This window comes from Heterodontus francisci, chromosome 9 (assembly GCF_036365525.1).
Source record: "Heterodontus francisci isolate sHetFra1 chromosome 9, sHetFra1.hap1, whole genome shotgun sequence".
In the NCBI taxonomy this organism is placed as follows: domain Eukaryota; kingdom Metazoa; phylum Chordata; class Chondrichthyes; order Heterodontiformes; family Heterodontidae; genus Heterodontus; species Heterodontus francisci.
The window spans coordinates 104,985,452-105,001,670 of NC_090379.1; the positions used below are offsets into that span (position 1 = coordinate 104,985,452).

The 16,219-nt window shown below is 43.8% G+C and overlaps 1 protein-coding gene across 1 annotated transcript in view; it reads left to right on the forward strand.

Moving 5' to 3' along the window:
• tyro3 (TYRO3 protein tyrosine kinase) overlaps positions 1–16,219 on the forward strand; it is a 339,850-nt gene that overhangs the window by 18,193 nt on the left and 305,438 nt on the right. The gene's annotated exons all lie outside the window — the stretch shown is intronic.

Consider the following 16,219-nt stretch of genomic DNA (forward strand, 5'->3'; position numbering starts at 1 on the left):
GTGTAATAATGACCAGATCATCTGTTTTAGTGATGTTGGTTAAAGGATAAATATCGGCTGGTGCACCAGAGAGAACTCCCCTACTCTTCTTCGGAATAGGGATCTTGTACATCCACCTGAGGGGACAGACGAGGCTTTAGTTTAATGACTCATCCAAAAGACGGCACCTCCAACAGTGCAGCAGTCCCTCAGTTTGTGTTAGAGTGTAGGCCTGGATTTTATGTTCAAATGTGTGGAGTGGGGCTTGACCTCATAACCTTCTGACTCAAAGGTGAGACTGCTGCTACTGAACCACACTATCAGGACAGGAGGGCAGAAAATTTGAGGTGAAATAGAGGGTTAATGACTTGTGAAAGGAACAGGTTTGATGACTGGAAGACATGACTTATTCCCTACTTCCTTATCTTATTTGTTGCAGATAAGAGGTACGGAGAAGGGTGCAGCCCTGGTGACTCATGTGTGCACTTGCCTTATGCAGGTCTGAGTGAACCTAAAAGAATAGCATCAGTATTGGACAAATAAACTTGAGTTGAGGGCCACTGAAGGAGGTGGAGGTGTCTTCAGGTTTAGAACATTCAGCTGAGCTGCAGTCTGGTTCTTATTTGCATCAATACACCCCATTAAACAAAATGGCTTTGATTTCCCCGTCTATGGCAAAGCTAATTCTTCACGTTTTGCGATCTCCAGATCTGACTGAGAGAATCTGATGAAGCCCTAGCCCCTGGTTTCACAGTGATACAACAGAGGGGGAGGTCAAGGTTCAACCTTGCTCAGTCCCTCACTCCACTGAGTAAGACTAAACAGTGGGCAAGAAACCCCTTCCTCATGAGGTTGGGTGGTGGGGGGGTGGGGGGAGGGGTGGTGGGCTATGGCCCTGGAGAGACAAGGAGAGCTGTCATTTAGCTGACCAAAAGAAGTACTTAAAGACAAACTTTAATGAGTTTGTGGAATGGGGGAGGAGGTTGGAGTGGTGAAATAGAGGCATTTTATATCCTCACGCTTCAGGACTGTTGTAAATCTGAGGAATTTTCATCATTGTGCGTGTTTTTCCTCAAGCTTCTGATTCTACCTGTTCCATTAGGACAGATCCTGAGGAAGGCCATTTGACCCAACTTAGTACATCCATCCCGAATGACCCTAAAACTCTCATCCCACCACCCACCATTGCAATAACTAATTGGTTCTTAAATCATTCCTGGATTTTGCCTCCACTACTTTGCAATACAATTTTCATATAACTTCACAACTTTTGCATTCTATCCCCATGCAAATAAATCCCAGTGCTTTGTTCACATTTTAATTGCTTTGCTACCCTGCAATGCAGCTTTTAATGATTTATTCTTCTCTATCTCTTGATCCCTGTGCTCTTCTACCCCTTTCAGTTTCTTATTTTTTAGGTTGGAGCTGATGTTTCTATTTTTCTTACCAAAGTATATCACCGAACATTTATCTATGTTAAAGTTAATTTTCTATTTATCTGGCCAGTTTGCAAGTTTTCTAATGTCTTCTTATATTGCATCTTTCCTCAGTGTTAGCTATAACCCCCGGGTTTGGTGTCATCTGCAAATTTTGATACTGAATTACTTGTTCCTAAGTCCAAATCATTAATGTACATTATGTACAACAGTGGTCCCACCACTTTTTGCCTTCCTTCAATCTGAATAACTACCCTTTACCCCTCCTGTCTGTGTTCTATTTTTTAGCCAATTCGCTATCCATTTATTTGTTTCCACATGCCCTAACCATTGTCATGACCCTACTGTGTAGCACCTTATCAAAGGCCTTTTGAGAATCTGCATTAATGACATCTACTATATTACCCTTGTCTGCTCTTTCCATTAATTCTTCATAGAATTATTTCAAGTTAATTAAGCATGACTGAGCCTTGCGGAATCCATACTGGCTTTTTCAAAACTTTTCTGTCTCCAGACACTCTTCTATTACTTCTTTTCGTATAGATTCCAATATTTTTCCTACCACTGATGTTAAGCTGACTGGTCTATAGTTCCCAGGTTTTGTTCGATCTTTCTTTTTGTATATTGGAACATTAGCTGTTCACCAGTCTTCTGGCATTATGCAACTTTTATATATATAATATATGTAAACATGTGCCTCTGCTATCTCTTCCTTAGTTTCCATGAGTATGCATGGGTGCATACCATCTGGACCTGGGCCCTTATCTTCTTTTTAGCTTTGCTAGTTCTTAAGTTATTTCCTTCCTTCATCCCAAGTGTATTAATATTTTAAGCTCATCCTCTAGTGAGTGTCTATTTCATTGACTTTAGTAAAAAAAAACTGTGTTGAAGTACTTATTCAATATCTCTACCTTTTCTCTATCATTATGGTGAGTTTATCCTGCTCATCCTTAGTGCTCCTATCCCTACTTTAATTCTCCTTTTTTAAATTTATGGGCTGAAATTTTAACCCCCAGAAATGGGTGGGTCAAGGTTGGATGAGATGTTAAAACTTTAAAAATCTCAAACCCGACCTCAGCCTGCCTCCAACCCACCACTTCTGGGTTTAACGGAGGTGGGATAAGGAGTGGGCCTTTTACTCTTGAAAAGATTTCCCATTGTTTTTGTCCAATTATGTCATTCATAATCCTAATTTTGAACCTCACTATATTGAGATCACTACTACTAGGATGTCCCTCTTATTTTTATCTGTTCTGATTCATTGCCCATTACAAGATCCAGCAGTGATTCCTTTCTTGTTGGATTGCTTACACACTGAGTGATAAAGGTGCCCTGTATACACTGTAAAAACTTGATTCCCTTTTCTCACTTTGCTACCTCTTCCTACCAGTTTTTATGGGTGTAGTTGAATACTCTCATGATTATTATTCCTGTAATCCATATGGATTCTGTACCTATCTACTGGTACTTGCATCCATTTTTCTACTGCCATTATATTTTCTTTAACTAGTAAAGCTACCCCACCTCCCTCCTTCCTTCCCTTTCTGTGTTATATCCCGCAATATTTTGTTGTCAATCCTGTTTTCCACATAGCCATGTTTCAATCATCCCTACTATATCCAGATGCTCTCTACAAATTATTGCCTCCAGTTCATCCTTTTTGTTTTGAATACCATGTACATTGCCGTCCCAACAGTTCAAATAGTTTTTATTTATTATTCCTCTATCACTGATTTTAGTAGTTATTTTATCTTCATGTTCTATGACTGTACCTGATCTCTGGCCATTTGTGTTATCCTTATTCCTTTCTTTAATTTGCCCTTTACTCTCTTTTCTTGATTCTTTTATCGTTAGGTTTCTGTAATTTTTAGCAGTTCCCTCCTTACCCCCATGTTATTAGTTTGTAGTCTTATTTATAGCCCTAGTTATCTTTTTCATTATGACCTTGGTCCCAGCTTGGTTCAGGTGCAGCCTGTTCCAGTGCAACCAGTGTTCCAGAAAATGAAAGCCGTGCTTCCCACACCACTCCTTCAGCCAAGTGTTAACTTTCCTAATTTGTTTGTCATAATTGCAATTTGCACATGGCTCTCGTAAAGATGCTGAGTTTATTACTCCTGAGGTCTTGATTTTCAATTTAGTTCCTAACTCCTGATACTCTCTTAGCAGGAACTTGGTCCTGAATCTGTCCTATGTTACTGGTTCTGACATGGACCACAACAGTTAGATCCTGCCCCTCCCTTTCCTGATGCTTCTTAGCCTGCTAGGCAACATGCCCTTCAGGGCTCTTGATCCTGACTGCAAAGAATACAATCTTTCCCCCAATCATAGAATCACCTATAATTGCAACCTTTCTACTCTTTACCTCTGTTCCTTGGGCAGCCTCCTGCTCCATGGTGCCTTGGTCAGCATTCTGGTTCATATGCCTCTGTAAGATCATCTCACAGAGGTCTCCTTCCAAGGATGGAAAGCCCAAGTCTTTCATCATAACTCAGGTCTCTAAGACTGCACCACTTCTAACACATGAATTCATCTCCCTTGTGTCTTGGTGACCAGAACTCAATACAGTCGCAAGGTCTCATCTGACCAGAGCTCTGCACAGTTTGATTATGCCATCCTTTGACTTGCATACTATTTTGGCTATATAATTCAACTATTGACTTGGTCGAAGACAAAGCATTGCCATGCAGGGTACATGGCCAGCACAGAAATTAAACCCACAGCCTTGCTATTATTAGAACCACACACTAAGCAACTGAGCTAACTGATTTTATTGATTGCTGCACTGCATATTTTGTATATTTTGACAGTCAAGTCTAGCAACCCTCCTAGCCACCTTTCATATTCATCCTTAGCTATTTCAACAGCATTCATGGAGTGTGCTGTCATCCAATTTTTCTTGCCTTACACTTGTCTCATTAAATCTCACCTGCCATTGTTTCTTCCCCTTGCCTATTTTTTCCAACTCATTGTGTAATTTCTGAGCTCCCTCCTCCAATTCCACTTCACCCCCTGGTTTGCCCTCATCTGCAAATTTGACCATGTTGCATTGTGTTTCAGCATCCAAGTCATTTACGTAAAGCAGAAACGGTATTGATCCCAGCCAAGCTCTTGAGTACCCCACTCAGTGCTTGTCCTTCCCACCCTTTTGTATTTCCTCAAACAAGTACCAGTTGTTTTCTGCCTTTCTGAACTATGGAATGATATCGCACAGATAGAGGCCATTCAGCTCATTGCACCTGTGGCAGGTCTTTGAAAGAACTGTCCAATTTCTCCCACTCCCCCTGCTCTTTCCCCATAGTACTGTGCATTTTTTTCTTTTCAAGCATTTATCCAATTTTCTTATCTTTGAATTTGCTTCCACTACCCTTTCATCCAGTGCATTCCAGATCATAATGACTTGCTGCTTTACATTTTTATTCCCTCATGACACCTTTGGTTCTTTTACCAATTACTTTAAGTCTGTTATCTCTGGTTACTGACCCTTCTGGTACTGGAAACAGTTTATCCTTATTTACTCTATCAAAACTCTTCAAGATTTTGAACAACTCTTTCAAATTTCCCCTTAACCTTCTCTGTTCTAAGAAGAACAACCTCGGTTTCTCTCGTCCCTTCATATAAAAGTCTTTCATCCATTGTACCATTGTAGCAAATCTCTTCTGCACCCTTTCAATTCCTGAAATGTGGTGCCCAGAATTGGACATGATATTCTAGCTATGGCTTAACAGGTGTTTTAGAAAGCTTTAGCATAACTTCCTTGTTTTTGTATTCTAAGTCTCTCTTTATAAAGCCAAGAATCCCATATGCCTTTTTAACATCCTTCTCAATTGGTCCTGCTACCTTTGTATGTATACCCTCAGGTCTCCCTGTTCCTGCTCCCCCTTTAAAATTCTACTATTTAGTTTATATTGCCTCTCCTCATTCTTCCTACCGAAATGAATCACTTCACACTTCTCTGCGTTAAATTTCATCTGCCATTTGTTCGCCAATTTTACCAGTCTATCTCTTCCTGAAGTCTTTTATTATCCTTCTCACTGTTTACCATATTTCTGCGTTCTGTTGCAAACTTTGAAATGACGCCTTGTATATCCAAATCCAAGTAACTAATGGAGCAAAAAGAGCAATAGTCCCAGCCAATGTCCCTGCTAAGCTGCTTGTGTGCATGGCCGCGGAATAGCCTGGAAGGTACTGCGCAGGCCTTGTCCGTGCTAAATAGCACACCTGCTGCGGTCGCACAAAAAAATGTAAAGGTACTGAACGTTGAAAAAACTGGCCACATACAAAAACAGAATTTTACATTGGTTCCAGCACCAGCCCCTGGGGGCACCACTGCACACTTCCCTCCAGTCTGAAAAAACATCCATTCACCACTACTCTCTGCTTTCTGCCCTTTAGCCAATCCCATATCCACGCAGCCACTGCCCCTTCAACTGCCCCTTTAAACCCACGGGTTTCAGTTTTGCTAAGAAGTTTATTATATTTGAAAATCCATCTACACAGCATCAACTGCACTACCCTCATCCACTTCCTCACAGAAATGAGTCAAGTTAGTCAAACACAATTAGTTTTTAACAAATCCATGCTGGCTTTCCATTATTAACCCAAATTTTTCCAAGTGTCAATTAATTCTGTCCTGGATTAATGGCTCTAAAAGCTTTCCCAACACTAGTGTTATAGACTGACTGGCCTGTAATTGGCGAGTTTACCTCTCTCCACTTTCTGAACAGGATTGTAACAATTGAAAACAGCGTGCAGATTGTAAGCAGAGTGTGGAGATACGAGTTTGGTGAGTGAGGATTTTAAGTGTCAATATCTTTCTAAAATCTGGTCAGCAGTTAGCATTTAACTGGGATTTACCTTCTAGATAAAGTAAGTTAAGAAAGTAAAGTAAAGTAAGTTTCTTCCAGCCTTAGGCAGGGAGTAACAAGCTCAACTGCAGAGTAACTAACCAGTCCAATCTACAGTTTCAGCTTCAGAGGTAGTATAAATACAAAGGTCTGGGTGCAGTTTGAAACAGAGTGCAGATTGTAAGCAGAATGTGGAGATATGAGTTTGGTGAGTGGGGAGTTCAGTGAAGGGGGGAGAAGGTGCTCCTTTTTTCTGCTATTTTTTAACCTTCCAGCATTTGGTTCTTACTTCGGTGCAGTGGAAGGTGCTGGCTGGTGAGTAACTGGTAAGCTATTCTATTTATAATGAATAGTCTGTAAAGTTAAGGTATTGGAGGGCAGCTCAGCCGAGTGGAATGTACAGCCTGTGGCCTGTGGGAAGTCATGGACACATCATATGTCCTAGACAAACACATCTGCAGGAAGTGTCACTGGCTGCACAAGCTTGAGCTTCGGATTTCAGAACTCAAGCAGCAGCTGGAGTCACTGTGGTGCATCCGCAAGGCAGAGAACTACGTAGATAGCACGTTTAGGGAGGTAGTCACACCACAGGTTATGAGCATGCAGGCAGATAGGGAATGGGTGACTGCCAGATAGTCTAAGAGAACTAGGCAGGCAGTGCTGGAATCCCTGAGATGATCTCACTCTGTCATCAGTTTTCCATTTTGGATGCTGGTGAGGGCAATGGTTCTTCAGAGAAGTGCAGTCAGAGCCGAGTTTGTGGCACCACAGGTGGCTCAGCTGCACAGGAGGGGAGGAAGAAGAGTGGAAGAGCAATAATGATAGTGGACTCATTAGTTAGGGGAACAGACAGGCGTTTCTGTGGCCGTAGCTGTGACTGCAGGATGGTTTGTTGCTTCCCTGATGCCAGGGTGAAGGATGTCACAGAGCGGCTACAGGATATTCTTCTGGGGGAGGGTGCATATCCAGAGATCATGGTCCGTGTTGGGACCAATAACATAGGTAGGAAGGGGGATGAGGTCCTGAAAGCAGATTTTACAGTAATCTCAGGATTTCTCGAGTCCCGCGTGCAGGTGAGCATAGGAATAGGAGAATTGAGCAATTGAACATGTGACTGGAGAATTGGTGTAGGAGGGAGGGCATCAGATTTCTGAGGCATTGGGACAAGTTGGCAGGTGGAACCTGTACAAGATGGATGGTTTGCATCTTAGCAGGACTGGGACTAATATCCTCAAAGGGAGATTTGCTAGTGCTGTTGGGGAGGGTTTAAACTAAATTGGCAGGGGGATGGAAACCTGACAGGGAGTTCAGATTGGAGGGAAGCAAAACTGGTAACTTGTCAGGGGTGTGGGAACCAGGAGGAAATATCAGAGAGGAATACCAAGGTGCAAAGAATACTGGGAGAGATAGCACTAGAGTAGGGAATAGTAAGTTATTAGGTGGGGTCAGATTAAGGGTGAAATTATTAAAGTCTAAATCAGGGTTAATGTGCATATATGTGAATGCACAGAGTGTGGTTAATAAGATTGGTGAGGTACAGGTGCAGATTGCCATGTGGAAAAATAATGTTGTAGCTATAACAGAGACCTGGCTCAAAGAAGGGCAGGACTGAGTGTTAAATATTCCTGGATACAAGGTGTTCAGGAAAGATAGGAAAGGGAAAAAAGGGGGAGGGGTGGCGGTATTGATTAAGGAGAGCATTGCAGTCTTGGAGGAAAAGGATGTCCCAGAGGGGTCGAGGACAGAATCAATTTGGCTAGAGCTAAGGAATAAAAAAGGTGCGGTTACATTGCTCGGTGTTGTCAGGGCAGTAAGGGACAAGAGTTCCTAGAGTGTGTTCAGGAAAATTTTCTACAGCAGTATATTTCTACTCCAATGAGAAAGGAGGCACTGCTAGACCTGGTTCTTGGGAATGAGGTAGGCCAAGTGGATCAAGTATTAGTAGATGATCATTTAGGGGATAGTGATCATTGTATCATAAGGTTTAGGCTGACGATGGAAAAGGACAAATAACAATCCAAAGTAAGAATAATTAACTGGGGGAAAGCCAACTTCAGTGGGGTAAGAACAGATCTGGGCCAAATAAACTGGAGTCAAAGGCTGGTCAGAAAAACGGTAGCTGAACAATGGGCTACCTTCAAAGACGAGATAGTTGAGGCACAGTCAAGGTATGTTCCCTTGAAGGGGAAAGGTAGGGCAAACAAATCCAGAGCTCCCTGGATGACAAAAGAAGTAGAGATTAAGATAGAGAAAAAGTGTGCTTATGACAGATGTCAGGTAGAAAATACTATTGAGAACCAGGCTGAATATAGGAGATATAGAGGGGAAGTGAAAAAGCAAATAAGAGAAGCAAAGAAAGAGCATGAAAGGAGACTGGCAGCTAGCATGAAAGGAAATCCCAAAGTTTTCTATAGGCATATAAATAGTAAAAGGGTGGTAAAATGAGGAGTAGGGCCGATTAGAGACCAGGGGCTGAATTTTAATTGGGCGCCGCACTGTGCGGCGGTGCCCTTTCAACTCAGCGCGGCGCCCACATTTAGCTGCTCCCGCGGAGCCTCCGCAATATTATACGCGGGGGTTCACTAGCATCACTGCGCCGAGCCACCCCCCCAGATATTACGTGGGGAGAGGTGAGACATTCGGCACAGTGAGGAACCCTTTGACAGCTGTGCAGCAGGTGTTGGGGCCCTATTTTAAGCGCCCCAGCACCTGCTTCCTAACAGCTGTCAAAGAAATACTTACCTGACTACTGAAGAATGGGGCTGCTGTCAATCTGGCAGCAAAGCAGAAAGTGCTGCAGAAATCCAGCAGGTCAGGCAGCATCTGTGGAGAGAGAAACAGAGTTAACTTGTCCAAGTTCACAGACCTGAAAGTTAACTCTGCTTCTCTCTCCACTGATGCTGCCTGACCTGCTGAGTTACCCCAGCACTTTCTGCTTTGCTGCCACATACTTACCCTGCTGTGTCCCAGTGTCCTGTGAAGTTGTGATCCTCTTCTCCCACTCAAGTGTAACATTCCTTCTTGTAGGCGTGCCGCACCTGGGTGAATAATCTTAAATTTGCACATTCCAGGACGTGAGACTTAAATACACCATAAACAGTATTACAGGGGTTTACAGAGAACACACTGACACAAATGGGAATGCACAGGTGTCACAACAATGTAAATACATCTTTCACTAAATGTTCCTCGCCTTTTCTCTGTGTGAATAATGTGTGCCAGCATGTAGCGCCAATGTCACATCCCTTTGCACCGTTGGCCCTTCAGAAGAGCCAAGGTATGCAATAACATCATTGCCATGCCACCATTACTCATGAGCGTCTCCATGGATGCAGTGAAATGGACATTGGCTCAGTCAGCTGCTGCCTCTAATGGTTTACACAGGGATGCTGCAGATGTGGCCTGGTGCACAGCAGGTGAGAGAAGGTGATGTGTGGCTTGCAGAGCTCATGTCAGTTCCTATGGAGCAGACAGCCTTTGTCTGATAAGCCACTTCCATACGTCCCTACCTCACTGCTAGCCCTGCGTGCAGAGCCTGGGAGCAATCTGCCCTCCCATGCGTCTTTCATATTGTATGTCCTCAGGGTTCTCATAGTCCAAGGAGGAATCTTGTTGACGTCTCTCCTCATCATGCCAGGCCTATTGGGTGCGTAGTTGTGCAGAGCAACAAAGAAAGGAGCTGGCCTTTTCAGCCTGTAGTACAGGGCATCACCCTATCCATCCAGGCATTGCAGGCACTCTTTCAGCATGCCGATCTCCTGCTCGATGGTGGCTCATGTAGCTCAGTGGCTGGCGTTGTATCTCTCCTCTGCAGCAGTGGTGGAGTCACTCACCGGTGTCGGGAGCCATGTCTGCAAAGGATAGCCCTTAACTCCAAGAAGCCACCCCTCCATCTGAGCCAGTTCAGTGAACAGCGGTGGCAGCCGGGACTGGCACAAGGCCCAGGTGTCATGGCAGCTGCCTGAGAAGCGGTCACACATTTTCTGCGAGCAACTGCAGTGATCACATACCAGCTTCACTTAGATTGAGAGGGCTCCTTTAATAGTGATGTCTGCAGGTGGTAGCCTGGCAGTAGGTTCAACTGAAATATTCAAAAGGGAATTAGACATACATGAAAGGGAAGAATGTGCAGAGTTACGGGGAGAAGGTGGGGGAAAGGAACTGAGTGAATTGCTCTTTCGGAAAGCTGGTGCAGACACGATGGGCCGAATGACCCCCTTCTGCACTGTAACAATTCTGTGAATCTGTTTGCAATGCTCCAGTCCTGCTGCACCACTCCCATATCTAAGGAGAATTGGAAGATTGTGGCAAGGACCTCTGCAACTTTCACCCTTTCTTCCCTCAGCAACCTGGGATGCATCACCCAATGAGCGAATAATGCATTCATCAGCAAAATCAGTTTGAATTCTTCAACAATTTGATGGAAATGGTATCGGGCCGAAAGTTATTTCAATATGGTGGAGTTATTAAGATAGACGTTCTACTTTGTCTCCTTCCTACTATTTGTTGGCCTATAGTTTAAACACAGCAGTGCAATAGCTCCTCTATTGTACGTTAATTCTAACCAAATAGATTCTGTCTTTGACCCTTCAAGAACATAATCTCTTCCTAGTGCTGTAACAGTGTCTTCCATCAATAACACCACCACCCACACACTCTCCTTCTCCATTTTTTCTTTCCCTAGCTTTCCCAAATGCACTGTCGCCAGGAATATTAAGTGCTCATTGCTCCCCTTGTTTAAGTCAGATCTCTGTAATTGTAATCTGCACATCATAATCCTCTGTGGCTACTTGAGCTTGCAACTCACCAACCTTATTTACCAAGTTCTGTGCATTTACGCACGTGCACTCTAAACTCCATCTTAGTCTGCCTCAGATGTTCCCCCATCTGATCTCCTACTTCTGAACTACTCTTCATTCTACTACTATTTGTCTCTTCCAGTTCCCTGTAAACCTTGTATCTTCTCTCGAATGCTTCATCCTGGTGCCCTTCTCCCAAACTCAGCCAACTTCTTATCCATACCCAAGTTTTTCCCTGAATGTTACATTTGCCAAGGCAGCTGTTCTGTGTATTTCCTCTTCCTCTTTAAAAATTCTTCCCCTGCCAATATTGTTGCCCATCAAACCTCCTCTCCTCCCCCCCACCGATTGGCTGGGCCCTCCTTTGTTTTGCTGGCTCGGTTCTGCATGGGTTACTGGTTGTCCTCTGTCCCCAACTTCTTGATCAGTCCTGGCAGCTTGCCATTTCAATACTGATGAAATGTGACCATGAGGCTGGTTAACAAAATTGAGGCTCATGGAATAGAAGTCAGTGTCAGCTCGGATAAAAAAATTGGCTTAAGTGCAGAAAGCAACGAGTCATGGTAAATGATTGTTTTTCAGACTGGAGGATGGTAGACAATTGTGTTCCCCAAGGATCAGTGCTAGGACCACTGCTTTTTTAATATATATAAGTGACTTGGGTATTGGAACACAGAGTAAAATTTCAAAAATTGCTGATGACACCAAACTTGGAGGTAGGACCTCGAATCATCGAATAGTTACTGCACAGAAGAAGGCCATTCAGCCCATCATGTCTGTGCTGGCTCTCTGCAAGAGCAACTCACCTAGTCCCACTCCCTCGTCTTTTCCCCAAAGCCCTGCAAATTTTTTCTCTTCAGATAATTATCCAATTCTCTTTTGAAAACCAAGATTGAATCTTCCTCCACCAAACTCTCAGGTAGTGCATCCCAGATCCTAACCACTCACTGTGTAAAAATGTTTTTCCTCACATCGCCTTTGGTTCTTTTGCCATTCACTTTAAATCAGTGTCCTCTGTTTCTCGACCTGTCTGCCAATGGGAACAGATTCTCCCTACCTACTCTGTCCAGACCCCCTCATGAGTGAAGTCTTGCTTCAATTGTATTGAACCTTGGTTAGACTGCACCTGGAGTACTGTGTGTAGTTTTGGTCCCATTACCTTAGGATAGATATTATTGCCATAGAGGGAGTGCAACGAAAGTTCACCAGACTCGTTCCTGGAATGGCAGGACCGTCCTATGAAGAAAGATTGGGGAAACTGGGCCTGTATTCTCTAGAGTTTCAAAGAATGAGAGGTGATCTCATTGAAACCTACAAAATACTTAAAGGGAGAGACAGGGTAGATGCAGGTAAGATGTTTCCCCTGGTTGAGGAGTCTAGAACCAGGGGACACAATTTCAAAATAAGGGGGAAACCACTTAGGACAGAGATAAGGAGAACTTTCTTTACTCAGAGGGTTGTGAATATTTGGAATTCTCTACCCCAGAGGGCTGTGGAAGCTCAGTCATTGAGTATGTTTAAAGCAGAGATCGACAAATTTCTAAATACAAATGACATAAGGGGATATGAGGATAGTGCGGGAAAAAGGATTTGAAGTGGATGATCAGCCATGATCCTATTGAATGGCGGAGCAGGCTCGATGGGCTGAATGGCCTACTCCTGCTCCTATGTTCCTATGTTCCTTCCTATGTTCCTCTGATTTTGAACACCTCTATCAAATCTCCTCTTGACTTTCTCTTCTCTAATGGAGAACAGACCCAGCTTCTCCAATCTGTCCTTGTAACTGAAGTCCCTCATCCCTGGAACCATTCCCATAAATCTTTTCTGTATCCTCGCTGAGGCCTTCACATCCTTCCTAAAGGGTGGTGCTCAGAATTGAAAACAACTCAGGTTGAGGCAAACCAGCATTTTATAAAGGTTCACCATAACACCCTTGATTTTGTACTCTATACCTCTCTTTATAAAGCCAAGGTTTCTGTATGCCTTATTAACCACTTCCTCAACCTGCCCTACCAACATCAATGATTTGTGCACCTATACCTCCAGGTCACCCTTTCGAATTTTATCCTTTATTTTATATTGTCTCTCCTCGTTCTTCCTGCCAAAATGGATCACTTCACAGAGGTGTGGCAAACAGTGAGGATGTTACAAATCGATCGCAACGGGACATAAATAGGTTAGTAGAATGGGCAGACAAGTGGCAGATGGAATTTAATACTGACACGTGTGAGGTGATGCCTTTTCGCAGAAGGGATAGGGAGAGGCAATAAATGCTTAATGGCACAGTTCTAAAGTGTGCAGGAACAGAAGAACCTGGGGGTACATGTGCATCGATCTTTGAAGGTGGCAGGACATATATTGAGAGTTTGGTTAGTAAAGCAAATGGGATCTTGGACTTCAGAAATAGAGATATTGAATACAAAAGTAGGGAAGTTTTACAGAACCTTTATAAAGTTCTGGTTAGGCCACACTAGAGTATTGTGTCCGGTTCTAATCACCATACTTTAGAAAGGATCTGAGGGCCTTTGACAGGGTGCAGAGGTGCCAGAATGGTTCCAGGGATGAGGGACTTTAGCCACAAGGTTAGGTTGGAGAAGCTGGGGCTCGTGGTTGATTCCACCAATCTCCTGGGAGCAAAGGAGATTGCGGGGAGATTTGATGAAGTTGTACAAGATTATGACAGGTTTAAATCAGATAGACAAAGAAAAGCTGTTCCCATTAGCTGATGATACAGGGACCAGGGGACACAGATTGAAGCTTTAGGGCAAGAGATGGAGGGGAAATGTGAGGAAGAACGTTTTTACACAGCAAGTGGTAATGACCTGGAACTCACTGCCTACGAGGGTGTTGGAAGCAGAGACAATCAGTGATTTCAAAAGGAAATTGGATAGGCATTTGAAGGAAAGAAACTTGCAGGACTACGGGGATAGATCGGGGCGGGTGGGGGTGGGGGAGGGGGTGGTGGGATTGGCTGAATTGCTCTACAGGGAGCCGGCATGGACTTGATGGGCCAGATGGCCTCCTTCTGTGCAGTAATAACTCTATGACTCTCAAATGTGTCAGCCTCTGGCCAACTACATTGGGCATGCAGTGAGATGGCTCCACGCTGTTTCTGAGATGACAAGTGGAGGTTCTTCATTCCCCTGCGGAGAGACTATTGAAAAAAAGAATGACTTGGATTTCTATAACGTCTTTCCCAACCTTTGAATGTCCCAAAATAACTTCACAGCCAATGAAGTGTTTTTTGAAGTGTAGTTACTGTTGTAATGTAGGAAACACAGCAGACAATTTGCACACAGCAAGATCCCACAAATAGCAACATGATAATGACCAGATAATCTGTTTCAGTGATATTGGTTGAGGGATAATTATTGGCCAAGACATCAGGAAGAACACCCCTGTTCTTTGACTTGTGTCGCTGAATCTTTTCTGCCCACCTGAGAGGACAAACAGAACTTTGGTTTTATATCTCATCCAAAGACACCTCCAACAGTGCAGCACTCCCTCAGTATGACACCGGAGTGTTAGGCTGGTATATGTGCTCGGGTCTTTGGAGTGGGTCTTGAGGATACATGACTGAGTTAAGGCTGATACCTAGCAGGAAAGAGCACCAACCAGCATTAGGACCATGGGCACTCTCCTAGAAAGAAGACAAGGCCAAAGATCCAATGGAGAAACCTCTACTCATTCACTTGCTCTGTGTAAAACATCAGTTGATCAAACTGTCTCCTGGTTCTTCACAGGCGATCCAAGACAATCAACCTCAACATATGGGACAATAAACCACTTCCCTTCAAAGGGTTGCTGGATAGCAGTCAGGAATGGGAAGCCTGGTCAATTTCACCTCCAATCATCCCTACCATGCCACCGTCCCGCCACATCCGAGGGTTGGTACGGCCAATTAAGAACACCAACTGCAGCTTTGCCGGGGATCAGCTAGCTCAGTATGAGCTGGTGATTGAACCTGAGCTTTGGAACATAGGAACAGGAGAAGACCATTCAGCCCATAGAGCCTCTTCCATCATTTAATTACATCGACACTGATCTGTATCCTAATTCCATCTACCCGCCTTACTTCTGTAACCTTCATATCCTTATCTCAGTTTTTAAGTTTGCAGTTAACCCCCAACCTCAACAGCTTTTTTGGGAGAGAGAGTTCCAGATTTCCACTACCCTTTGTGTGAAGAAGTCCTTTCTGACATCACCCCTGAACAGCCTAGCTCCACGTTTCAGGTTATGCCCCCTTGTTCTGGACTCCGCCACAACAGGACATAGTTTTTCTCCATCTACCATAGCAACTCCTTTGATCTCTTAACCACCTCAATTAGATCATCCCTTAATTGTTTGTGGGTTCAAGGGAATATAAGCCATACTTGTTCGGTATGGCTTCATGCGAGACCAGTTGGCCCTTTTCTCACAAGACAATCAGGGGATCTAAATTAAAAGCAAAATACTGCAGATGCTGGAAATCTGAAACACAAACAAGAAATGCTGGAAATACTCAGCAGGTCTGGCAGCACCTGTGGAGAGAGAAGCAGAGTTAATGTTTCAGATCAGTGACCCTTCATCAGAACTGGCAAATGTTAGAAATGTAATAGGTTTGAAGCAAATAAAGCTGGGGTGGGGCAAGAGATAACAAAAGAGAAGGTGTTGATAGGACAAGGTCACAGAGAATAACTGACCAGAAGGTCATGGAGCAAAGGCAAACGGTATGTTAATGGTGTGGTGAAAGACAAAGCGTTAGTACAGAGAGGGTGTTAATTGATAGAGAACTGAGCAGCTTGGTCCCAAGCACGAACATGAAAAAAACAGTGGGTAGGCACAGTAGAAACAAACTAAAATAAAATAAACACATCAAAAATAAAAAAGATAAAGTAGCTAAAAATTAAAATTAAAGGGGGGTCTGTCATGCTCTGAAATTATTGAACTCAATGTTCAGTCCAGCAGGCTGCAGCATGCCTAATCGGTAGATGAGATGCTGTTCCTCGAGCTTGCGTTCACTGGAACACTGCAGCAATCCCAGGACAGAGATGGGAGCAGGGGGGATGTGTTAAAATGGCAAGCAACCGGAATCTCGGGGTCCTGCTTGCGGACTGAGCGGAGATGTTCCGCAAAGTGGTCACCCAGTCTGCGCTTGGTCTCCCCAATGTAGAGGAGACCA